Source organism: Meriones unguiculatus, chromosome 19, assembly GCF_030254825.1.
Source record: "Meriones unguiculatus strain TT.TT164.6M chromosome 19, Bangor_MerUng_6.1, whole genome shotgun sequence".
In the NCBI taxonomy this organism is placed as follows: domain Eukaryota; kingdom Metazoa; phylum Chordata; class Mammalia; order Rodentia; family Muridae; genus Meriones; species Meriones unguiculatus.
The window spans coordinates 48,939,191-48,963,880 of record NC_083366.1 but is presented as its reverse complement, the minus strand read 5'-3'; the positions used below and the strand labels follow the sequence as shown (position 1 = coordinate 48,963,880).

The 24,690-nt window shown below is 42.7% G+C and overlaps 1 long non-coding RNA gene across 7 annotated transcripts in view; it reads right to left on the bottom strand.

Moving 5' to 3' along the window:
• Positions 1 to 1,277: 1,277 nt before the first annotated feature.
• The window catches only part of LOC110558634 (uncharacterized), a 102,053-nt gene continuing 78,640 nt past the window's right edge, over positions 1,278 to 24,690 (bottom strand). For 2 of the 7 annotated variants that reach the window (XR_009587585.1, XR_009587586.1), the window contains one exon: positions 17,728 to 18,978. This is a non-coding gene — a long non-coding RNA (uncharacterized LOC110558634). Of the gene's footprint in view, positions 1,993 to 17,720; positions 18,979 to 24,690 lie in introns of those variants that run through there. The other 5 variants (XR_009587589.1, XR_009587590.1, XR_009587587.1 and 2 more) reach the window with 5 other exon arrangements.

The window sequence follows — 24,690 nt, the reverse complement described above, 5'->3', positions numbered from 1 at the left end:
TTATTTACTGCCTTTGGAACCATTCGTGCTTGGGTCTCTTGAAGCCCTGTGGCCTGGTGCCAGTTCTGAATGCACAGCAGCGCCAGGTGGCATGCCTTGGGCACACCTAGCCCCGCCTGACCTTCCATCCAGGCATAAGCAAGTGGACACAAGCAAAAAGCTCCGCCAGCTGCCGGCAGCTTTCCACACTCCTCCAGAGCCACATGGAAGCAGGATTTTAAAAACTACAGTAGCCAAGGTGTTTGACAAGTAGAGCAAGACATATAGCTAATGCAGCTGGAGGGAGGGCCCCCCAGGGCTGTGAAGCAACAGCCCTATGTGGTCTCCTAGCAGAAGTACCATCCCCAGGTGCCCCTCCGGAGCCAGCAGCTAAAATAACGGACAAAAGTGCTTTCCTCTGGCTTAGGACTTTACACTTTCCCAAGCATTTTTCCCTTTTGTTTTTTCCATTAGCGCTCTAGAGTACGCACAAGTGGTCATATGGCCCCCCAATTTACAAATGTGGTAGCTAAGAACCAGAAAGTTTTGTGGGTGCTTCATTCCAGCCCCTTTCAGTTAACATGGACCACCCAGCAATGCTGCACCAGGACTGGATAAAATTCACCCCAAGTATTTTCCATTCATCTTCTCTCCAACATCTTACTATTGGCATCTCTGGTTTCCCAACCTCTCTAATTTCCCCTCCCCTCTGTTAGTTCCAGGAAACGGCTCATATATTTGCACACACAATGTAATGTATCATTCCATATGTAATTGTGTCTATTAGTAACAGTATACATTTCACCTGGTGAGACATCTGAACACATTGGCCGTTTTTTGTTTTTTGTTTTTTTTTCCCCCCGGTAAATTCCTAAGTAGAGTTCCAAGCAATAGCCACTAAGTATGTTCATGTGTGCCCTTTACAGCATTTTGAGGGCTGGGGTGCTGCTCAAGGAGTAAAACAGTTGCTGCACAAGAGTGAGAACTGGCCTTCAGATCCCCAGCAGCCACATAAATGTCCAGGCGATCATACCATCCAGCTTGTAATCCCAGGACTTGGGGTATGGAGACAGGATCATCGAACAAGCTATCTAAACGAGCCCAGTTGGGAAGCTCTGGTTTCATGTGGAGACTTTGCCTCAACACATAAGGAAGAAGACAGATGTTATTTTGCACACACAGATGCATATAACTGCATGGGGACCTGTGCGCGCCCACACACACAAACATGAATACATGCCTGCACTTATATCACACACAAAATATTTTTTTAAGTATGTTTATTCTGTGGTGCACACCTTCAATCCCAGCACTCTGGAGGCAGAGGCAGGTGGATCTCTGAGTTCAAGGTCAGCCTCATCTATAGAGTGAGTGCCAGGACTGCCAGATCTACACAAAGAAACCCTGTCTTGGAAAAAAAAATAAAAGGAGGAGTAAAAGGGAGTGTCTGGGTGAGTTTGGGTTAAAATATATACATATGAGTATATCTATACATAAACATTTGCCATGCATGAAAATGTTGCTGCTTATATGCTCAAATGACTCTTCTTTCAAGAAAAATACCATCTTGGAAGGCTATGTATGTAGGTGTATTTGTTTGTTTTATTTATTTTATTTGGTTTCTTATATCTACCACCCTTCTCACCCCAGTTCCTTCCAATGCCCAACACCAGGTAGGAGAAACAGGTTAGTGAGGAGAGGGGTCATTGACTTCCTGATGGTTAGGGGCATTGACTTACTTGGGGCAAACCCAATCTTGTCAGAATACCTCCAACTTTTCCTTATTTCCTCTTTTTCTCACAACCACTTGACAAACCAGCAACAGCAGCAGGAGCAGGAACCACCAGGAAGAACAGCATACCTCCTCTCTTGGGGGTCTGGTCTTTTTATAACCTCTTTAGAGTCCCAAGAATTAAGCTATCTTCAGTTGGCAGAATCATGCCCCTGCCAGAGCGCCCATGAGGCGAATAATCTTCTCCTTCGGACAATCTGAAGGAGCCACATATCCCACACCTGGGAATAAAACAAAAACAAGTTTACATAACATAACTGAGTTTTTAAAGACACCAAAATTCTCACTAAATATATGTTTATCCTAATGATGTCTCTATGACACCAAATATTTTTGTTAATATATTCATTAGGGATGATAATTTAGGCCTAATTTTTCTAATTTTACTGCAGGAACACACACATTATTTTTATAACTAAAATAGGCTAGGTGGTAGTGGCACTCCCCTCAGTTCTTAGGCAGAGCCCTGGGAGGTAGCTGTGGTGTTGTAAAATGCAGAGTGACTATTGTAGCCACTCTCTAAGAAGTTCCCATCCATTCCTGTCTCTAGTTACTCACCCTCTTAGGCTGTTCCCTGACACACTGAGTGGGGAATAACAGGATGTTCCAGAAATACATGATTCCTAAGGTCATATAATGAACCCATGGAGGTGTCTTCCTTGAACTCATTTATATAGCTTGCTGTGAGGGAAATCAGGACCATGCTGGGAAGACAGTCATGAAGCCCCATAGACAGTGTGATGTGGAGGAAAGCAAAGAGTGTCATCTTCAATGGAGACCTTCCAGCTCTTGTCCAGTCTGCCGATGGCCTCCTCACACTACCTCATGAGAGAACCTGGCTAGCGCAACCCAGCTGCATGGCTCGGCTCTTCTTTCCTGATTCACAGAAGCCAAGTTAATAAGTGTTGATTGTTGAGGCTAGAGATGACTTAGTGGTTAGCACTGGCTGCTCTTCCAGAGGATTCAGTTCCCAGCACCCACATGGTGGTCCACAGCTGTCTATAACACCAGTTCCAGGGTTGTCTGATACTCTCTTCTGGATTTCCAAGGGCATTATATGGTACAGACATACATGTATGCAACACACATACACATATAAAAATAAATAAATACATCTTAAGAAAAAAAATTAAATGTTGGCCATTGATTTAAGCCACCAAGATTTGAAATAATCAAAATAACAATGGATGACCAAGATATTGGCTTTAAATCACACAGCCAGACTTCAATCCAGACCTTTGGAAACATATCTCAACTCTCCATTTTTAATTCTTTTAAATAGAAATGATAATTTCTACTTCAAGATGTCACTTCAGGAAGTGTGATCATACAGCACAGAAATGCTTGGCATGCAGTCAGTGACTCTGCAGTGGCCGATTCACTCCTGTTTACGCAGACCTTTCTTGCTTGTAGCACTGAAAGTCCAACATCTAGGGAATGTCCTCAGCCCATGCAGACAATGGAAGATAGTCATCCTCAAGTTTGTTTAAAATCGGGTGAAAGAGGGAGATGTGAGTGGCATATAGGAAAATAAATTTGAGTTCCCAGTGGACTTGCCCCACACATTTGCCTGACATTCAGAGAGAGGCAGGCAGCAGGATCTCCTCACATCTCTAGAGCCCAATTCTAGGTGACTGTCTTGTTTCTTAGACACCCTCCAGGACCAAAAAACCTCCAGTATGCTGGGAAGCTCTCCTGGCTTTATCACAGGTTCACACAGTGGGCATACTAGGCCTGGTGTGGCCATATTTTCTGAAGGATGGAACAGAGCCTGATCTGAAAGCTTGATCCATCCAGAACAGTCTACCAAACTATAAAGAACCTAAAGATATGGCAATACAACTCCACAAATGAGAAAATGCCTACACAAGCCCCCATCTGACCTCAGAGGCCTTCCAGTCAGGGTCCTGACAATCCCTAGTGGACCTGAAGAGAAACCTAAGCATGTCTCAGATTCCTCAAAGCCTGCCCCCCATTAGGACCAGCCCCTTTCAGCTCTTCCTGGAGTTCATGTCACTACTCCCTTTCTCTCTGAGCATCTCCACAAATCCACACAGAAGCAACTTGAGGAAGAAAAGGTTCGTTTCGCCTCATGGTTTGAGGAAACATAGTCAACTGTGGTGGCCAGGCAGGTTCAGCAGCAAGAGCTTGTGATATAATTTGTTCATATATCAGTGGGTCAGGAAACAGATGGCACCAGAAACGGGGCCAAATTATAACCCTCAAGACGTACGCCTAGTAGCCTACGTCTGCCAGCTAGGTCCTACATCCAAAAAAATTCTACCACCTCCCAAAAATAGCGTCACCAGTTGGGAACCAAGTATTCAAATACATGAGCCTGTGGGGAGTAGTAAGTTCTGTAGACTCTAGCGAGCTGTTTTTTGTGCCTGATATTTACCCTGCTAGTACTACGGCCGTGGAGGCTTCCTCTCTGACTATCCCATCAGCAAGCAGCAGGGTTCATGCACTCGTGGCTGTTCTTACTCAGTCCTCTCTCCACAGTGCCCACCACCTAATATATGCTCACTAAGTACCCACGGGTTAAATGAACAAGCAAGCAGATAAATGTGTATCCTTATACTCCGTTTGGTTTTTCCAAAGTTGGACATTTAGAAAGTAAACAAAAATGTGTGCGTGGTATAGTATGCTCAGCTCATGAGCCAGTGAAGGGAAGGCAGGGCTAGGACCCCAAAGTTCTCCCTTGTTCAGGACACCCAGGGGTAGATCACAGTCAACAAGGCTGCTCTGTAGCATTGGAAACACCTGCCCTTTGCAAAGCCCAGGGCTGTCTGTAGCTTACTGAGAAAACCCTGCGCTCCTTCTACAATGATTATTTAAGAAGTCAAAGATAAAAGGAGAATGTCTTGAACTTACGTGCTTTCTTCGGAAACATTATGACAGACAAGGACTGGAGTGGAGTTTGACAAACTCCAGTACCAACAGATTCTCCCCACCAGAAAACGTCTGCTCTCAGCTACTGCATGACCCACCTGCAGACGTAGCCATGGGCAGTCAGACAGGCTGGGTGACGCACCGGAGAGTGATTAGCAGGCAGATACTGAAGCAGCTGGCCCTCTGGACAGTGATTGGAGGCATGAGTGAGTATGCATGCTGTAGTGGGGGGCCTGTGGCCAGAAACTCCTACTTCATGTATCATGTGTCTGGTTGAAGACAAGGGGAAGAATGTCTTCCAGAAAACTCAGTCACCCCACATCTGGTTTAGTGCTCTTTCCTGCAAGCCCAAATAAAGTGACTTGCTACTTTCAAATCAGGTCAAAGTAAGTAGAAGGGAAAGATGTTGTAATAAGAAGACTTCATCCCATCTGGTAAACCAGAAAAAAAAAAGGGCAAGGAAATGAGGAAGCCTTAGAAACAGGAGCTGGGCTTGAATGGGCAGCCCACAGTCCATTCAGGGGGAGTAAATAGCGAAACAGCCTCTGAGACAGCTTGTCTGCCGAGGTGCTAAGCAGAGTGGGAAGCTACTCCACACTCTCAAGTTTGTTGCCCTGGGAATTTGCTGTTATTTGGAAACGAAGCAAGGGGCAGTCTGTGGTTCTCCGGTACAGGCTTGTTACCAAAGCACAGAGCGTCATACCAATTGGCTGCCACCATCCCTGAATAAGCAAAAGGCTCTAACAGTAGTTCAATGTCCTTATGCATTTACATCTGTTTGCTAAGGCGATCTTTGTGACAAGGCTCTAAGGAGGTATTGTTTTGTCCCACTCCGTGCCTTAGGATGAAGTCCACACAGCCAGTCCATTTCAAAGCCAAGAATCAAACCCGTGGCCCCGCCCTCTGCTCTGTGCATCCCACACCGCCTTCCACCAACACATCGTCATCCCATGCCACTTTTCACACAGGGCTAAGTGACTTTGGTTTCCAGCTCCAACTGTGATCCCACCGGTCCAGCTGGATGCCAGTCACAGCAGGCTACAGATTGGATCCTTCCCAGCAAGAATAAGCCTCCAAGCTAACTGTGTTTCAATTCACCATCCTGCCTTCTGTGCTATTGGGATTTAGTACATTTTCCATAAGATGGAGCATCAAGGTAACTGCATAAAACTCACACTCACTTATCTTTTTTTTTCTCTTCAAATTAAAAAAAACCCAATTCCCCATCTACTCACAGAGCCTCGTCTGAACTTAACCAGACAGTGATCTCCTTACATTATAGAGTGGGTGCGGAGTTAAGGAAGTGAATTGAATTTACAGTGCTGGCCTTTTCTTGCCAGGAAACTCATCCAACCGAGCTTGGAAAACCAATCCTCAATCTTGGGTATTAATTGGACCCTTGGCCAAAGCAATCATTCTATCGGCCAATTAAGGTCCTTGGAGCGAGAGTATACTGTCATCCAGAGCCAGGCCCAAGCCCTTGACTTTGCCCCTTTGTCTCCAGTGACTTGAGTTTCCTCTCTTCAGTCCGCTGGCAAAAATTAAAGAGTTGTTAAAGCTGCCCAGGACCCAGCTACCCAAGATTTTTTTTTTTTTTAAAGAAGCCAGGGCTAGTTTGTTAAAAGTTGTGAAATGTTTGTGAGTATTCAGTGAGGCTTCTGAAAGAGTTTGTATTTTTCTGGAACATGACATAGAAGAGTGAGGAGACAAAGGGGTGGGGATTTTTGAAGCCAGTTGATGAGTTGAAACAACATAGACATGACAGCTTTTTAGCTGCCCCCTCACCCCCTATCCCGGCCAGTTGATGGAACTCAAGTCTTCCTGTACACTAAGGAAGCGCTCTACCACTGAGCCACACTTCTGCTCCCTCTTTCTTTCCAGTACAGAGAGTAAGTCTCAGGGCCTGTGGTCTTGCTGTTTCCATCCTCTTGTGGCTGGCATGCTCTAATGACATATTTCCAGTAATGTTGGTCATCTCTCACTGAAAAGACACAAAGGAATGTTCTAGCATCCTCTGGCTACAGATTAAAATCCAGACTCCATCATGTTCTGGTTATAAAACCCTGAGCAAGGAAATTAAATTCTCCAAACTCCCATGCTATGAACGTTAGGTTGCCAAAAGGTTTAAATGAAAACGACTTGACACATTTAACATATATAACTTAGATTTGCAATAAAGTTAGTAGCTATTATTCTCTGACAGCCATTTTTCTAAATCCTCCCAAACCCAGACTTCTCTCTATTAAAAAGAAGTCACAAAATAGGCACTTCTGTGAGCTTCACCTTAGGATGATTGTTTTCTAACTCAGAGAAGTACAGTTTCAAGTCAGCACGAAGGAGAGCCAGATAAACTGCTGTGGGATAGCCTCCGGAGGCTTCACGGTGTGGGTCTCAATTCAAGCTCTAGCCACTCTCCACTGTGTTACCCCGAGAATTTGAATGTGACCCCATGGCATACGGTTATATAAAATCAATCAATCAATTAATCAATCAAAAATTTACTGACAGTGAATCACTAAGACACTAAAATAATTTTTGGTATACGTGTGATTTTACCATTTATTAAAGATGAAAGCAAATTTCCATATGAAGGAGATAGGTGAAGCTGTTAATTTTTTTATATAAACATTTAAATGTTGGTTGAATATTTGACAGTGCAGGAGGCAGAGTATCTCTAACAGTTTTCATGACTGATCAAATTTGAATTTTATAATCATCATTGCTGAGAAAATGTTGTTTTCACTTAAATATATAATATTAAATAAATATGAAGTATGTTTAGGGCCATTTCAAAAATTGCCAGAATTCTGTCTTAATCCCAAGCCAAAATTTATTTAGCAGTTTTTTCTAATGAAACTTAAGTTAGCAAATCAAAGTATTTTTAAAATCAAATTTTCAACACAATATAATAATTTTATGCTTACATATTGAGAAATGATGTTAGGAATCATAAAACACTTTGTTTTCTGAAATGAAGCCATTGTGTTTCTATAAGAACAGAAAGCTTTGTATCCACAGTAAAACACTGCAACTTATAATATACTATTGAAAATCTGAGTCAAAGTGTTCCAAGCAATGTTCTTTGGTATTGTGTGATGTGGAAGCATGTGCAAAACAGAGTATGTATGCTGTCTGCTCTGAACCAGCACTACCAGTGAAGTCATACAATCCAACAAGGGCAAGCGCTGCCAAAACCACCTTAAAATCATTTCAGATCATTGCGTGATCAGAAGGCTTTCACTGTTGCCAAATTTCTTGCAAACCCCACATTTGGTTAGAAGCCCCTGTGGGGTCACAAGCTGCAATGTAAAAAGCTTCCGTGTGGATGGTCACCCCATGTACACGAATCAGGAAGTCGCTTTTGATATATGACCAGGGAAATAGAGAACTAATGTAGTCCTAATAGTTTTGGCCCAGAGAGACCCGGCGCACTTGGAGTACTCTGATCAGGGGGAAAATGAAAGCTTTTTGTGGATTTAATTATCTGAGAAACGGGTCCAGGCTCCCAGAACATCTGAAACACTGAAATGAATTCCCAATAGCACACAATCCATATGAGAGCCACAGGTGCATATGCACCGGCAGGTAGGAGGACTGGCCTGACAGGAAACTAGGGGAATGCTCCCCAAAGGATGGTTATCAACACAGAGCAAAGGGCTGGCTAAACGATGGCATCACTGGGCACTGCATCAGTGTGGTCTGGCTATCTGGAACAAAGTTGGGTACATGAAGGAGCACATAAGTATTTTGCTTAGACTTTTCTGACATTGCCCCTGATAGTTATCCAAGATTTTGGATGGTTGACTTTGTTCAAGAACAGCTGAGTAGTTACCACTGTGAAAGTTCGTGAAATAACCTTGGAGTTCTTCGCTTCTGAATCAAACATGAAGATTCCCGGGAAGAAACATCACCTCTGACCATTTCACCTATGTTCTCTTCCTACATCTGCCCTGGCCATCTAATTAATACTGAAAACACAATTTATCACGTCAAAGTCATATGCCAAAAGCTTCAAGGGTTTTATCAGAAAAGAGAAAATTTACTTCGAGGCAAAGAGCCCTAAGAAAGCAGACGGCAAATTATAAACTCAACTGATAGAGAGTTCATAGACTGCCAATTATGGCCCTGAGCTAGTACTCCGACTATCTCTGCCATGTGCAGCCTTTTGTAACTATTGGCCAGTTCTACAGCTAAACTGGAATCCTATCAGTACCTGATATACCACTGAGAACACTTCCAGGGGACCCTGAGGCCCTGTCACATCTACTTTACCTCAGTCCTAGGGACAGTCTATATGACATCTGTAACCTCAATATATACCTAGGTATCTAGGGCAGGATTTGATTCCAAGAGTCATTCGCTCAGTGTCAACAATTTAGAACCATAGCTGTGAAGTTTAAAACCTGTTGCATTTATAAGTTGATAATTCATTAGTTCCTTCAGTAGAAGAGAAATACAAACATTAATAAAATAAAAATAAATGAAAGTGGACCGTTTCTCACCTGTACCCACTGTGTCAAGGTCTGTGAGTGAGTGTCTGGGTTTGCTTTCTATTACTGCCATAAATCCGACAACCAAAAGTGACTTGGAGAGAAAAGGGTTTGCTTAGCTTACACTTCTATGTTACACAGTCCATCACTGAGGAAATTTAAAGAACTCAAGCAGAAGCAGGAGCCATGAAGAAAGGCTGCTTATTGGCTTGACTCCCATGGCTTGCTAAATTTGCTTTTCTCACATAACCCAGAACAACTTGCCCAGAAATGGCACTGCCTACAGTGGGCTGAGCCCTCCCACATCAATATCAGTCAAGGAAACACCCCCATAGACTTGCCCAATCTGAAAGAGACATCTTCTCAATTGAGATTCCCTTTCCCAAGATGACTCCAGCTTGTGTCAAGGTGACAAACACTAACCAGCACAGTGAGGCCGCCAAAACAAGACAAAGTCATGATGTCTGCGTGATGCTGTCTCCGCTCATCTCCATGTTGTCGCCTAGACTTCTCACATTCTTCCTATCAACAGCATGACCCGGGCTTAGGTGTGAAGGGATGTGATTATTATCTCTATGGCTACCGTCCAACAGTGGGTTCTAAGTGCTCCTACTATGCCGATATTCATCTTTTATCTTTTCTGAATTCCTTTGGGCCTCAGCAGATTGATCCAATTTTCCATTAAAAACAAAACAAAACAAACAAACAAACAAACAAACAAAAACAGTCCCTAAGAATAAGAACATGCCAACTTCCTTGCTCCTGTACAAAAGCATATGCATGTTCTGTCATATGCACTGTGGAAGACAGAAAGCCGCCTCTAAAGATATCCCAAGGTCACCCCAGGTCTTCTAAGGCTGCCTGAAATGGGCTTTTTGGCTCCAGACTCTCCTTTGGGAGTGTTGCTCATTTTCTCAGTCTGTGGCACTTCCTCCCTTCTGGAGCCTTTTGAGGACACTTCATAGAAGATAAGTTTACTTTTCAAGTGATTCTTGAGAGTAAGGTTAGAACACAGAAGGACTCTGCAGACATGCCCCTTGTACACAGAGCTCCAGCGCCCCCCCCCCCAAAACCACCTCCCACCACACAATCAGATGTAATTCAGGAACAAAAAAGTACGCCCGGGTCTGGCCAGATACAACCTACAACCGTAGTCCTTTCTGACATCTCTTCTTGGATTTAGCTCCCTTATGGGAATCTTCTCTCTTCCCCAGTCCAAAATAAAGGATGCTGCAGTGCCCTCACCATTGCCATGAGCTCATCCCTCCTGGAGAACATTTCCAGTGCAGTGACCACTCTTAAAGAGTGTGGTGAGGATTGGGCAAGAGACATGTTGTCATCCTGGCTTTCCTCAGTCTATAGCTGGAAATTCTGGAGAGTGATTATGCCATGAAACCATGCATTATTATAAGAGCTACAATCTTGCTCAAAAGCTAGAGGGAGCAAAAGAGAAAAGCGGCTACTTTTTTTGATCACCTACCATGTGCCCCATCCTTTACACGTTCCTTCACAGCCTTCCTGTCACCACTCATTTGCAAGACAAGAATGAATGGCCCTGTGATAAACTAAACCCAGGAAGACAGTTGAAGTATTAAACTGAGGAGGAAGTGGGAGAAAGAGCTCAGATAAGAGATGGCCAGTAGTACTCCAGGGTGCTGGTTTAAGAGACTTGAGGTAGCTTCTTGATCTTCATTGAAATAAGAAGTAAACCACTATGGTGGCACATGCCTGTAATCCCGGCACTCAGTGAGGGAGAGGCAAGCAGAGCTCTGTTGGAGGCTGATCTGGTGCTATATATTCAAACGCTGATTTCAGTGCCTTGAGATTTGCTTTGGGCATTGAACTATTTCCTGTACCCACTGCCATGGGCATTGTTATTAATTTTGAGCTATCTCTTCTACCCACTTGATGAAAGGAAAGTTACCCAATTATCCGTGACTGGCTGATTAAAAGGCAGGGCAGAAGGTGGTAGGTGTGGCTCCGGTTCGAGGGCTTTGAGGACAGAAGGATCTTGGGAAAGAGACAGGTACAGGATGAGGAAAAAGGAAGAACATCCTGAGATGATGCAAACACACAGCAAGGCTTATTTTTAATATATGTATAAATTTTAATATGTAGATATATACCAAAATGAAATATTATCTCAAGTTGAGGGTGCCTAGAATTTACTGGATTTTTCTTTTCTTTTTCTTCAGTTAGTAGATGAAGTTTTTCAGAGTAAGTGGGCTAAATGTGCTCTTTTACTTTTTTGAAACATGGTCTCACTATGTATCCTTAGCTGGCCTGGTACTCACTATTTAGAACAGACTGGCATTAAACTCACAGAGATTAGCCTGCTTCTGCCTCTTGAGTATTAGGATTATAAGTGTGAGCCAACGTGATTAGCAGATATGTATTATATACAAGTAAGAGTGGGTTTTAAAAAGCAGTGAAGATATTAAGATGGCATATAGAAAGGAGTGAATAGATCAAAGATAGATGATAGATGGAAGATAGATAGATAGATAGATAGATAGATAGATAGATAGATAGATAGATAGACAGATAGATGATAGATAGACAGGATAGGGTAGGTGAGCTTCCTCTACGCCGCTGTGATAGTGTGAATATTGAAGCATACTTTATAGGCTTACATTTTAAATACTTGTTCCCCAGGGGGCAGGACTGTTTTAGGAGGTGGAGTCTAGCTTGCAGAAAGTAGGTCACTGGAATGGAGTGACTCTAACCTTGGGGGTTATATTCCTTGGCTCCTTGTGTTGCACACTGCTTCCTGTCGCCACGAAATTAACAGCCGTCCTCTTCCACGTGCTCCACCACATCACATCCTTCCCAAGCACATGGAACCACAGAGACTGAACCCTTTAAAGCCATGGGCCAAAACAAATCCTTTCTCTCTTGAGTTGTCAGGCATGGTGGTCACAACACTGAGAAGTTCGCAGGACCACCGTAACGAAGTAAATAGCGGGTGGGTCACACAGCAGAAATCTGTTGTCTCAGAGCACAGGGGTCAGATATTAACTCATTAGCAGAGTCTTGCTGCCCCAGAGGCCCGAGGAAAAGTATGGTCTTTCCCAAGTTTGGTGTTTTTAGCGCCTGGTGTCTCTTGGCTTGGGGCTACATCCTTCCCATCTGCCTGTGGTGGTCACGTGGCCCCCTCTGTTTCTGTCTATCCCCTCTCTGCATAACTCCTCCAAGGACACTTTTCATTAGATTAAAGACTTATCCATCTCATCCAGACTGATCTCATCTCCAGACGTATCTCTTGATTCTATCTGCAATCTGGGTCTCCTTTGGTCACATTTACATGCTCCAGGGATCAAAGACTCATTTTTTTTTTCAACAGTGGGAGTGGTGGTGGGGGGAATCACAGTCCAGCTCATTTCAGGGAGACAAACAATAATAGATAGGCTTTCTGTATACATATATTATATTTTATTAAATTTCACCTCGTGTCCAATTTTACTTTTCTTTCCCCTTGGTTTTGTCACCATTGCAACTTAAGCACCTGCGAGTCACTAGTATTCATTTTACCATATCATGTTGGGTCATGAGCTCACGAAAAGACTACATTTGTAAAAAGATAATTGCCAAAGCAGCTGCCAGAACTTCAGCAAGACACCCTATAATTCAAATCATGAGCCCCCCGGGCCACGTTTTGAGAAGGCCAGCCCTATAATAACCATATTGTGTGCAGCTCCCCGCGGCCTTCCACATGCATAGGTACACAAAGGCCCCATCACCTGGAAGCAGCTGGCACCCCAGGACCTGCTCAAGTAGACGTGCAGAGAGTGCTTGCCTGAAATGCTTTTCTGCCAAGAAATAGTCGCTATGCCCGCATCCCCGAGTGCATGTGGTTTCTGTCGCATAAGGTATGTCTGTGGAAAAGAGGTATTTTTAAAAGAATATCCACCTTTCTTTAATCTTTCATTCCTCATTGCTGAGAGAGTTCCAAAAAAAAAAAAAAAAAAAAGGAAAAAGCTGCTTGCACCAGCGAGGAAGGGAAAGACTAAAGATTTCTTTCCTGCTTAATTTCCCAAATGCAAACATCTAAGCGTGCTTTTGGCTCTCTTTGCCTTCCAGATTGGTCAGGCTGGGTATTTGCATCTGGATTAAATAGTGACCCAGTTGGCACACACTGCATCTTGCCCTGAAGAGAGGGGAGAGTATAAAATGGCTGAAAAAGAAAAAGGAAAGCTTATAGCAGGAATACACTTAAATGCGCAGGAGTTAGGTATAACAAGCCTGGTTCTCATTTTAATCAATCAAACATCTCTCATTTGTAATGTCACATTTTTCTTCCATCACACTTTTCGCCAAAACTCTGGGATCCGGCTTATAAGATAGCAAATATTCCCTGTTTACACATTGCCACCAGCCAGCCACATTCCCACCAGTGTGCCAAAATTCAAGAGAGAAATTACCATTTTTATTTTTACAAGGAATTAATCCTGCCACTGCACAACATCTGTTTAGCCACGCCGCATGGAACATGCTTGGCCTTGCCGACAGAGGCCGACCTTCCACGGCCCCTAGCCTCAAGGACACTTTCTCACATCCGGCTTGTGTTGGTAGAAAAAGTTTCTTCCTTTCTTCCTTCCTTCCTTCCTTCCTTGCTTCCTTCCTTCCTTCCTTCCTTCCTTCCTTCCTTCCTTGCTTCCTTCCTTCCTTCCTTCCTTCTTTCTTCCTTCCTTTCTTCCTTCCTTCTTTCCTTCCTTCCTTTCTTTCCTTTCCTTCCTTCCTTCTTTCTTCCTTCTTTCTTTCTTTCTTTCTTTCTTTCTTTCTTTCTTTCTCATTTTATGCAAATACTTTGGGTTTTCCTCAAACATATTGCACATTTCTTATTCAATACACATGTGCACATCTCTGAATGTATGTGTGTATTTGTGTGTGCATGCTTGTGTATGCTTAAGCCTTCATGTAGTCCTACATTTACACCTACACTGACTGATATGACCACAAGAGTAAGGGAATGTTCCATGTCCTAAGTGAAGCATCTTTACCTGTCCAGGAAAGTCCTGACTACTTGATACAGAGAAAATATTTTTGCCACAAGAATCTATGCAGTGTCTCAACATTTCTCTTCATTCTTCTCCTTTGTGTTGAAAGATTCTTTACTTAAAAAAAAATCATGTCATAAAACATTTCTTTGACTAAAAATTCTACTAATAGGCCAGAATTATGTCAGAAATAAAATGAGCCAGGACTACTGTTGTTCACTTATACTTGTAGTTTAATACCATATTATTAAATTTTCGGTTCCTATTAGTAAAATGTCATTTATATCCCATTCAACTGCCTGAATAATAAAAAACTCCATTCTGTAAAATCACAATGCCCCAATGCAGAATAAACTATAATGCTAAATTGCTTCTATTACTGAACAAAATATAGAGCATAATATAAATAGTAAAAATTTCAGAAAACAGCTGGAAAATATTGTTCTCTCTACAGAAGTTACTTTAATTGTGAAATAATTCCCAAGCCAAGATATCAGCATTTAAACTGTTTGTCTGTCCCCTGGGCACCACTTTATGATTTTATATTTAGCGAATAAAGGTTACTTCAGTTGTTTATTTACAGTTATGACTGTCAATTGCCAAGCCAATAAAATAAATGAACTCTACTATTTATCACAAGAAAACTGTGTGGCTTTATGGATGTATGTGGTGCTTTTTCTGTGCACTTTATAGGTTTTTGTAACTGATACTAAGTCTCTAAACTTCTGAAAGCTGTGTCTGCCCTGAAGGCACCATTTCCCAGATGTCACATTAACCTTAGTTACTACTTATTTTGTAAGATGTTTTAATAAGCTTTATTACTGTGCGTTTAATTAGTAGCCTGCTCAGTCATCCAATTTGTGCATACTGGGTGCCAGGTGCTATGTGGGATCTAGGGGATAAATAAGATCTTCCCAGTTCAGGAAGCTTCAGGCTTCCTGGTCTTGCCTGATGTTGACTTTGTAATATCCCAGATGCTTTCCGATACTGAAATCTGAGTAGGGGTAATGACCATTGCTTAAGTGAATTAGGTATGGCCTAAAGTTGCCTACATGTATGATGAACTGAAACCTAATTTGTCATGTAAACAGATTGTAACTTGCTCTCGTAATAAGGAGCTGAGACTCAATCGCAAGCAAACAACTGCTTAAATTATGGGCAAATAAGGTCCACAAGAGCTTTCAGTAATCAGGCTCTCTGTGCCTAACTTCCATTTTCTCTGGCTATAACTAGGTGCCTGTAGGGTGAAAGAGGGCTTTCTGATCCATTTTTAGTTTCGATTTCTGTCTGCTTCTAGAACCCATACAAAGTCAACTTATACAGTCAACCAGAGTTTGCTGTAATTTTTTTTCAGAATATGTATGCCTTCCTGCTTTACTCTAACGATCATTTTAGACAAAATATCTTTACCATGGAGATCACAAATGTCAATCACCAGGAGACAAATAAAATAACAATAAGCCGGGCATGGTGGTGCACTCCTTTGATCCCAGTACTTGGGAGGCATCATCAGGCAGATCTCTGTGAGTTTGAGACTAGCCTGGTCCACAAAGCAAGTTCCAGGACAGCTAGGGATACACTGAGAAACTCTGTCTCAGAAAACAAAAACAACAAACAGACAACAACAACAACAAAACAAAAAAAACAAAAAGAAAAAGAAAAGAACAATAAGATTTGGACATCACGAATAGCAAACAGTATTTTTTTCCAAACGTTCTACAAATCTTACTGTTCTCTTCTTTTCTCTTTTTGTGCCTCAGTGGGAGAGGCTAAGCTTAGTCCAGCTGAGACTTGAGGTGTCAGATTGTATTCATACCCCTTGGGGGCCTCCCATTCTCTGAGAAGAAAAAGAGAGGAGAAGGAGGATGAGGCATGAGGGTGGGGCTGGAAGGAAAAGAGGAAGGGGGCTGGGATCAGGCTATAAATGACTAAATAAATAAATGGGGGAAAAAGAATTATATTTTACTGAACAGAAGCAGTATTCAAAGCTGAGCTTGCATGACGTGTGCAGGAATCTTCAAAGCTCTCTCAGTGCTGCTTATATACAAGTGAGATGTATTTACATGCAATTTATAAGGTTCTTCAAGAGGGAAAGTAACTAACAACCCTAGCTCATATAAAATTCTGAAGCTCAAGTCCTGTCTATAAAATGGCATGGCCCTTGATTACAACCTATACACACCCTCTTTTAGGTCTTTAGTAATCTCTAGAAGGCTTAAAATACCTAATACAATGGAGATGCTGTGTAAATAGTTGCAGTGTTACATTGTTTATGGAATAAGAATGAACGTAAAAAGAAATTGCCACATTTTCAGCACATACATTTTTTTTCCCAAATGGTTTCCACCCATGCTTGGTTAGATACACAAAAGTGCAATCTTCAGATACAAGGTTGGGTTTTACATTCCTCTGGCCACGTGTTTATAAACTGACAAACACATAGCCTTGTTTTCTGTGTGTTTGTGTTTAGAGATGCCTTCTTTCATATGTCCTGATTTGTTAACATTGAGTTCACAACCAAGAGCATCCCAACTCATGCCTGAGCAGAGATTCTCTAACACGCACCACTCCTCCATCTGGCGTACCACTGCCTCTCACACTGAGAAAGCATGTCAGCATGGTGCTCAGGGGCTATGTTACACACCAACACTGCCACAAAACATACATACATACATACATACATACATACATGCAAGAAAAAGCCACCTATGCACAATTCAGAGCAGGGTCTTGGCCAGGCTCCCTTAGTTCTAAGCATGGCCACATGCTGGTGGGTAAGCCCCAAAGTGGGATTGCAGGTATTAACTTGGTATTCCTTTATTTTTTATTTTATTTTTAATCAAATGGGCATCTTTGCCACATGGAGCATAAAAATGATCCACTGTGTGAGTGTATGAGACATGAACACATTTCAAGCTTTTTATGCAGAAAATACAAAAGGATTATTGATGCATATTTTCTCTCTGTCTTCCTGTCTCTATCTCTGTCTCTGTCTCTCTCTCTCTCTCCTGTTACTGGAACCCAGTACCTCACAAGCTAGGCATAGATCTACCTCTGAGCTTTATACTCTGTTCCTGGGTCTTTTTACATTGCTTCTATGACAAATATATTTCAGAAGCCACCCTTCAAGAGTATTTGCAGATGAAGATTAGCACACGGCCTATGTGCATACACCACATGTCACCTAGAACTTGTCCGGTCTATTTATTTGAACATCATAATGAACAAAACCATGATGAGAATTTATAATAAATAAGAAATATAATGAAATTTTAATTTATTGGATGATATACTCATAAAAGATCAGTCCTGCCTGGGGCTACAGGGATGAAGCAGTGATTAAGAGCACTTTCTGCTGTTCCAGAGGACCTAAGTCCAGACCTCAGCACCCACACTGGGAGACTTATAATCTTCTATAACTCCAGCTCCAGACGTGCTAATGCCCTCTTCAGATATCTACACACACACACACACACACACACACACACACACACACACACAAATAAAAAAAATAAAATTAAATCTTAAAAAGATAAAGCCTTTATGTTGGAAAGGTAATTAATTAATAAATGAATTTAGGCTGGGGAATTTAGCTCAATGGTAGATAATTTGCTTAGCCAGCAAAAGGGAAAAAGAGAGAGAGAGAGAAAGAGAGATTTATCAAGGATATGTAAATTTTATTTCATATCGTTAAAGTGTTTCATGAGCCCAGAGTAATACCAGCAGCCAAACGGCTTTGGAAGGTCTTTTGGAGACCCCAGACAAGGCAACACCTATAGACATTGACCAGAAAAGGCTAGCTGGGGAAGTATCTGGCTACAAACATCAGGAATGCATTCAAACAAAATATAGCTGGTAAAAAAGGGGGGAGGGGTTCACAAAAGTTTTATAATATTAAGCAAAATCCTCTTTAGCTTAGAATCCATAATGCCATATGTCCACACTACAAGCAAATTTAATAATAATAATAATAATAATAATAATAATAATAACAAACTTACTAAGAAAGACAAGGAAACCCTTCCTTCTGGACACAGAAATCAAGTTCTCTACGCAAATTTTCTATTTGTCTATTATCTTTTCTCGCACCCCACCCCCAAATCTCACAGCACGACAACTACTCCAACCACAAAATGCGAAAACTAATTTCTATGCAGTTTTGTTTTCAAGCCTGCGTTCCCGAAACCAGTACAGAATTTACAGCACCAGTCATGCGCGTGCGTGTGTGGATTCTGGTGAGCTCGTACCTGAGTAGACCCACAGAGCCAGGCCTTGGTGCCCCGCCCTCTTCTGTTCGTGAGCCCCGACAGCCAGCCGGAGAAGGCCTCTCCTGTTGCCGACCAATTTTCCCCAGTTCGTGGTCATCGCCTGCCTCATCCCTGGAACAGGACAGCCTTGCAAAGCTTGCCCACGCTCATTCAGACGTGGCAGCAAGTCACGCCCTTCTACTCAGCCTTGCCTGGACCTTCGATTTGCCAAAGACCGAAGCGGAACAGCATGCAGGGGAGACGGGCTCACGAGCAGTAATTGTCTGTCTTGGACGCGTGAGGAGTGACGGGAGTGATTAGGATATGACAGGAATGGGGGCCAGGGGAGATTAAGAAGCCAGGGTCGAAACCAGAGGTTGACCACAAGCTAAATACATGTCTCAAGGCGCCAAGGTCAGAAGCAGGGGCGGTGGGGGACACGGCAGAGAAAAGTAAACCCGCATCACATTCGAGCCGCTAGCTTTGTCTCCGCATCAGCTTGGCGTTGGCTCTCTCCCTGGACCACACATACCATCCATCTTCATTTTTGGCAGCTGACATTTGTCTGCAACAACGCATTCCTAAAAAAAAAAAGAGGTATGATCTCAGAATGCCTTTTGTTTACGGGGTGATATTCAATACAGCCAGCCCCTTGTCTCTTAGTTCATGTAAGTCAAGGCATCTTTTAAGCATCTCCTTTTAACCCAAAGCAACGTCGTGTGCTTTCGTAAACAGTCTTTTTTGCCTGGATAATTTCAGTGTTATGCATTCATGTGGTGGCTGTGTGGTTTCGTTTCTAAAAGCAGGGATTATACGGGAGAAGCCAGGCAATGAGCCGAGCACTCGAATGGCCTGTCAAGCTTAGGAGCGTGTCATTTAGAGATTAATGCTCCCTTAACCATCACCCCTTTATTCACCCTACTGGCTTGCTTTCCTTAGTGATGTTTGCATCCTGCTCTTAGAACTCATAATGTCCAAACCATGGTGTTTTTACTAAAAAAAAAAAAAAAAAAAAAAAAAAAAAAAAAAAAAAAAGTAAGCTATTTCAAATCAAGGAAACTTTCCCTACCAAATTAGACAGACATTATTCATGCAGAATGGCCGGACATTAACGGTGCTGCAAAAGGCAGTGACGCTTGGGTCTTTCCTAACTCACAGAGGATCGTTTGTGTTTTCCTCCGGTACTCATTTCTTTCCTATCCCATGCACATCACCTCCCAAATCAGAGCGAGGTCTACATCTGATCTCTCACCTTCCACTACCTTTCTGACCTTGTGTGTGTCCACCTGAAAAGTCTATGTATGTGTTAAGAACTGTCTGTGCCCCCAATTTAACAGGTGCCTCAAGGTGGCTTGAGCATGCCTCTCTGTGCACATATGTGCATGGCATGCGTGTCTATATGCACACGCGTGGTCTCACAACATATGCGTAATCTCAGTTCTATTGAATTTGCTTACCCTGAAGGCTCACCAGCCTGGAGCTGCATCGCATTCTTCATTCTTTCTGCTGGCTACGCTACTGGGAAAGTCATTCACACTAGCTCTGTGTTTGGAGAGGGGGAATAAGATACTGTGATTCCATTTCAACCGAGCATGGCCAGAACAGACACAAATTACCCAGAGTGCAAAATGGCACCTGGCCAGGGAGGTGCCTGCACAAATGGGGACAGTTCTCTAACTGCCTGGATCCTTTTCTGGACCTCTTCCTTCTACTTTTCACTGTAGTTAGCCTGCCTGCCTGCCTTGTGCCAGTGCTGAGGTATAGTTTACTGGAGTTCCCTCTCCTGGTGTGGGCAAAGCCCTGGTACAATCCTTGCTGCTACCAAGAAGAGAAGAAGGAGGAGTAAGAAGAGGAAACAGAGTAAACTGACTCATCACCCTACCATTTGTTCAAGTAGCACTGTGGAGTGCTTATGAAGTAGCAGACAGGTTCTAGTCATAGGAAGTGAACAAAATGAAGATGGCTCTTGCCTCCCTGATACCAACAGGAGACAGGCACTAAAAAGTATTACCATCACCTAATTGGTAAGCAAGCATTATGACCCACAGAGAACACTAGGAGAATTACATACTGTGTTTTCCCAAAGCTCTTTCCTGGAACAACGTCCTCAAACCCTCCTGGAAACCGAGTTGCAAAATATTTTAGATTGCTGCCGTACTTAAGAAGTTTGGCGCTTAAGAATCATTGCTTCTGGTTTTGAAGTCTCAAACTCCCATGGTATTTAGAGGCCAGGCCTTTGGCTGACATAATTAGGTGTAGTGCATTGCATATGCACAGAACCTTGCAGCTTTGAAGCAAGGGCTAATAAGGAGGAAATCACTTTATACACTTTATTTCATTTCTTTGGAACAGAACAGGATGCTAACTATTGGGATCTCCACAATATTTCATGAGATGGATATACTTGGGTTCTTTTCCTTTTTTTAATTTATTGTATCTCTCTCACTCTCCTGTGTGTGTGTCACACACACCACAGCGCACACATGGAGGTCAGAGGACAATTTGTGGAAGCTGTTGTCTCCATCCACCAGGTAAGACCTGAGACTTGAACTCAGCTTATCAGTCTTGGCAGCAAACGCCCTAATCCAGAGTCATCTCACGGCCTCATCTGCATGTGCATTTCCGGATGAGGAAATGATCATTTCAAAGTGGGGTGAGAAACTCAAGTCTACACAAGACAGTAGGTGGTAGCTGACAGCCTCAACTCTCCTCTAACACTATTTGCCATGCTTGTTTCATTTTATTACAGTGACTTCTGTTTTGTACCCCTGTCATAGTTGATACTTAAAAACCATAAACAACCCAGATGTTCCTCAGTTGAGGGATGGATACAGAAACTGGTACATTTACACAATGGGATACTACTCTGTTGAGAAACCAAGGAAATCATGAAATTTGCAGGCAAATGGTGGGAGATCTACAAAAAAACATCCTGAGTGAGGTAACCCAGAAGCAGAAAGACACACATGATATATACGCACTTATAAGTGGATACTAGACATATAATATAGGATAATCATGATAAAATATGTACACCTAAAAAAGCTAAGCAAGGAAGAGGACACTGGGTAAGATGTTCAGTCCTTATTCATAAAGGGAAACAGAATAGACATCAGAAGAGGGTGAAAACAAGGAAAAAAACAGGAGCCTACCACAGAGGGCCACTGAAAGACTCTACCCAGCAGGTATTAAAGCAGATGCTGAGACTCATAGCCAAACTTTGGGCAGAGTGCAGGGAATCTTATGAAAGAAAGGGGAGATAGAAAGACCTGGAGGGGACTGGAAGTCCACAAGAACAACAGAACCAAAAAATCTGGGCCCAGGTGTCTTTTCTGAGACTGATACTCCAGTCAAGGACCATTCATAGAGATAACCTAGAAACCTAGCCCATGGCAGCTCAGTGTCCAAATGAGTTTCCTAGTAAGGGGAATAGGGGCTGTCTCTGACATGAACTCAGTGGCTGGCTCTTTGATCACCTCCTTCAGAGGAAGACAATGCAGCCAGTCCTGATGAGACCTGATAGGCCTGGGTCAGATGGAAGGGGAGGAGGACCTCCCCTATCAGTGGACTAGGAGAGGGGCATGGGAAGAGAAGAGGGAGAAAGGGCAGGATTGGGAGGGCGGCTACAGCTATGAATAAATTGTAATAAATAAAAAAATGTAAAAAGGGTTGCCATGTGATATAATACTGTACACATTTTGAAATGCTTGAATCAAAGTGTCCATATCTGGCATTTCAAATGCACATCATTTGTTGTGCTGAAATTGAAATTATCTGTCTGCTCTGCTCTTTAGTAAAAAGTCAGGCCCATTTCTCCTCTATAACTGTAGCTCAATACCCTCGATCAACATCTCCCTCCCCCACACCCTTCTCTCTGCAGACTCTGGTAGCCACCATTGTACCCTTAGCTGTGAGATCCATTACTTTATGATCCGCAAAGGAATAAGATCATGTGATATTTGCCTTCCTGTGCATGGCTTATTGCTTTGAAATAAAAGATCTCTAATTGCAACCATGTTGCCACAAGCCACAGGATTTCATCTTTTTTGTGGCTGAATAGTATTCCAGTGTGCGTGTGTACATTTTCTATTTTCTATGCTAGTAAGGTGAACTTGAGCAAGCAAAAATTGAACACAGATGATAGTGGATATTTCAACACAACAAATGACTTCCTAGATGATGGACTGTTACCTGTAATCTGAAATAAACCGTTTCCTCCCCAAACGGCTTTTGGTCATAGTGCTTTCCACAGCAATAGTCACCAATCATCTTCAAGCTGGGCTTAGACCCATGCTTGTAATCCCAGTACGAAGATGGCTGAGAAGAAAAATGATTTGAGGTCATTCCAGGCTACACAATGAGGCCTGTAGAGGCGGCTCCCAGCAATGCTACTCCCTTGAATCTCTACGGTTAGCAGTCTCATCCTTCCACAACTCGCTCCATCTTTCCTCAGCTTAGCACTTAAGACCTGCATTGTTCTGTCCTCGTGGTCTTAATTTCTTGGTCAAAAGCTTGTGGCATGAAGATGCCTTTTGTTCTGTGCAGTGAGTCCTTAAGTCACCGTGACGCCTTGCTGCCTTGTGGGTTGTTCTGTTGTTTGTTTGTTTCTGCAAATCACTCCCAAATGTGTGGATGGTGCTGAGAGCTTTATTAAAATCTAGCACTGAAGTCAGACGTCCTCTTAAAGCAAAGCCAAGAGAGAGGAACAGCAAAGGCCTGACTGAGAAGTCCCAAAACCTTTCACCCACTTGGCCTATGCAGATGAGTACTGCACTACAAAAGGCAGCGTTAGCTGGGGAAAGCTGGGACTGTCACAGGCCAGCAGAGCGCACCAATGGATTCCCTATGCACCTCTTCCAGGCTGTTCCTGAGTATCTTTCATGTAAATTTGCAGTGGCTTACTTCAAGAGCTTTACCACTTGTTTTAGTGTATTAACTAGGGTTCTCTAAAGAAACAGAACTGATAGAATGAACACACACACACACATGGTTCTCACCCTTCTTAATGCTGTGACCCTTTGACACAGTTTCTCATGTTGTGATGACCCCCCCAAGCATAAAATCATTTCCTTATTACTTCATAGCTGTAATTTTGCTACTGCTCTGAACTGTGATATAAATATCTGCTATACAAAATGTCTGATATGAGACTTCCCCAATGGGTCTCGACCTACAGATTGAGAGAACCACTGTTTTAGAGTGTCCTGTAGGCTGTGGCCTGGGGAGTCCAATGATGGCCGTCTCCAGACAGGAAAGCCAAGAAACTAGCAAGTGACCAGTCCAAGAGACTATATGTCTCAGCAATCCCAATCTGGAGTTGGTGTCCCTAAGGAGTCCTAGAGAGCTGCTGGTCTTCAGTCTATGCTGGAATACTGAAAAAAAAAAATGTTCTAATTCCAGCAAAAGAATGCCTCAGTAATGGCATAGATGAACTTTCCAGTGATAGTGAGAGCAAACAGGCAAAAAGCAAAAGCTTCCTTCTTCCAAGTCCTTCTATATGAGCTGCCACAAGCAGGTAGCTTAGACTTAGAGTGGGTCTTCTTGCCTCAAAAAATCTGGTCAAGAAAATCCAATCATGGAGCATGCTCAGATGCATGGGTTTTAGTTGATTCTAGATGTACTCAGGTTGAAAAGCCAAGATTAAAAATTACTTGTCCTACCTCAGAGAGATATCAAGGAAGTTTAATAAAATTATATATTTATTATTCATTTGTTTTCATTTATCACAACCATTATCAACTTGCAATGAGTCAGATAATTTCTGCAGCAGCACATTCAACACAGATCACTTACATCTCCTGCACATCCCTGTGTCCCAGGGGCAGGGGCTGTTAGGGCTCACGAAGATCCACAGCTTAGAGAATTGTTGGCTGCTTTGCATGCGAAGCAAATCCAGCAAGGCCTTTTACTTCTTTGTCACAGCTCTGCTCATCTTTAATCACCTCCACACATTCACTAGCTCCTCTTAGGCATGGCTTCTCCAAGTCTCTTAACATAGAGTAGGTGCTTAATAGTCATTGCAAGAAGGGTGAACACTCTTACTTAACTACTTAAACACTTTATTTCCCTGCTGCCATGCAGAAAAATGCTAAAGAAATGAGTTGATGCAGAGCTGTTAAAAAAGTGGTCTCCATAAGGACGTTGTGTAAAACACAGGGACAACCGTAATATCAGACTGTGAAGACCAGCACTGGAAAGAATAGATCTGAGGTCAAGCTTGACAAGTGCTCCTTAAATTGACCTATTTCAACGCAGGGTAAAGGCTCTGAGTTGTCCAATAGTAACTGTGGTGT